Source organism: Cupressus sempervirens, chromosome 3 (assembly GCF_028749045.1).
Source record: "Cupressus sempervirens isolate cs-2001-9-10 chromosome 3, ASM2874904v1, whole genome shotgun sequence".
In the NCBI taxonomy this organism is placed as follows: Eukaryota; Viridiplantae; Streptophyta; class Pinopsida; order Cupressales; family Cupressaceae; genus Cupressus; species Cupressus sempervirens.
In genome coordinates, this window is record NC_143120.1 from 37225248 (window position 1) to 37227829 (window position 2582).

Here is a 2582-nt window from a genome sequence, read left to right on the forward strand (position 1 = left end):
GCTAACATTGTTCCAGTCCATAAAAAGAGTGGGGAGATCAGAATTTGCATGGATTTTAGGAATTTGAATCAAGCATCTCTAAAGGACAACTATGTCTTGACTAATATGGATTATCTACTACAAAATTTTGTTAGCTTTAAAATGATGTACATGCTAGATGGATTCTTGATTTTCAACCAAATTGAGGTAAACCCTAAAGATCAATTCAAGACTGTGTTCACCACTCCTTGGGGAATGTTTGCATATAATAGAATGCCCTTTAGGCTCATTAATGTTGGTGCCACCTTTTAGTGGGTGAATTACTCATTCATTGATCTAAAGGATAATATCATCATTATCTACTTGGATGATCTAATAGCCTTCTCCAAGAAAAGAGAAAATTAAGAAACTTGGAGAAAGTGTTGAAAAGATGTAGTGAACATGGGATTTCACTCAATCCTAAGAAATCAATCTTTTGTGTTACAGATGGAAAACTAATGGGTCACATAGTCTCCCAGGAAGGCATTAGGATTGACCTGGAACATGTTTGAGCCATCCAGTAGTTGAATTTGTTGGGAAGAAAATCTGGGGTCAAATCATTCTTTGGACAAGTGAACTTTCTGAGATGCTTCATCCTTGATTTTTCCAAAATCACTAAATGCATAATAGATATGATGAAAGAAAGTCAAATTTTAAAATAGAATGACTCTAGAAGAATGGCTTTTGATCAAATTAAAGATGACATAGCCAAAGCACCCATGCTAGTACATCCAGATTACACCAAGGAGTTTGTAGTGTACTATTATGGCTCAGCCCTTACGCTATTTGCAATACTTATGCAAGAGAAGAAGGAAGGTATCCAAGCACCAATTTCTTTCATGAGGACCCCCCTTAAGGAGCATGAGCTAAGATATTCTCAAATGGAAAAGCATTCCTATGTAGTGGTAAGAGCTCTCAAAAAATTTAGATTCTATATATTACAATCTCATTCTATTGAATTTGTACCTAATTTAGCTATCAAAAGCATATTGACCCAACAAGAGATAGGTTTAAAAACTAGAGGTGCATGGATAGAAAAGGTTCAAGGGTATGACACCAACCTAAAGCCAACCAAATTGGTGAGAGGAAATGGCTTGTGCAAGATAATTGCAGAAAATCAAGAATTGATCCAAGAAGATGAATCTTCAAGGGCACTAATGGTCAGTCTCCAAGATCCTTGGTTCTCAAACATTGCCTCCTTTCTAACTTACATAGACTATCCTGATGGACTAACATATAACCAAAAGTGATACTCAGTATCAAATTACCTAATTATGTCATATATGATGACCAACTATACAAAAGAGGAATAGATGGAACCTTCTTGAGATGCGTAGATAAACCTCAACAAGAATGGTTGCTTCATAGCTTCCACAATGAGGCATGTGGTGGTCATTTTTCATCAACAACTATAGCATAAAATATTTTGAGGCAATTTTATTACTAGTCTGGCATGTTCAAGGATGATTATAAGTGGTTGGCCAAGTGTGACAAGTGTAGGATTTTCTCTAGCAAGCCTCAATTAGTTTCTCTAGCCCTAAAACTAGTTGTAATTGAAGGTCCCTTTCAGTAATGGGGAATTGATATCATTGGACCAATTAGTCTACCCTCATCTATTGGTCATTTGTATGTCATCACTTCTATGGACTACTTCACTAAATGGGTGGAAGCCAAATGACCTAAGAAAACTACTTCTGAGGTCATCTGTGAATTTTGGTTTGGAGTGCCAATGAAGCTTGTCATGGACAATGCCTCTTACTTTTCTTCTATGGAAATTACAGAGTTCTACTATGATAATAGTATACACCTAAGTCACTCAACTAACTATTTCCCTCAAGGAAATGGTCAAGCAGAATCAAGTAATAAAAAAGTGATCAATATCATGAAGAAATTGGTCTCTGAGAACCAAAAGAACTAGGATAAGAAATTGTATGATGTGCTCTGGGCAGATAGAGTTACACCTAAGAAGGAAATCAAGATTTCCCTATTTGAGCTAGTATATGGAGTTGAATCTAGTCTTCTTCTTCCACTAGAGCTAGCCATTTGTAGACTATAGCAAGTGATCAAGGATCCAAAATTTCAAGATGTATTGGAGAAGCACATTATGTATCTAACTAACCTAGAAGAAGAATGTGAAAGGATGGTTGATCATATTATAGAACATCAGAAGTGCATGAAGACATTCTTTGATAAGAAGGCGAGACCAAGGAGTTTCATGGAATGTGACCTAGTTCTATTATGGGATAGAAGGCACAAGCCCAAAGTTATGCATCACAAATTTGACTCCCTCTGGAAGGGCCCTTTCAAGGTTATGCAAGCAAACTAGGACAATTCTTTCATTCTAGCATATCCTTTGGAGAGATTCTTCCATTTTCATACAATGGCTAGGAACTAAAGTTGTATCAAATTCATGATTAAAAGTAGGTAACCCCTACAATTAGTGTTAGTCTAGGTAGTTTACTTTGTGTCTTTCCTTGCTTTGTTTTCCTACTTTTCTAGGTTAGCTTTCTCTTCTATTGCATACTTAGTTTAGTTTCCCATGATAATTTTCTATTATGGCTAAG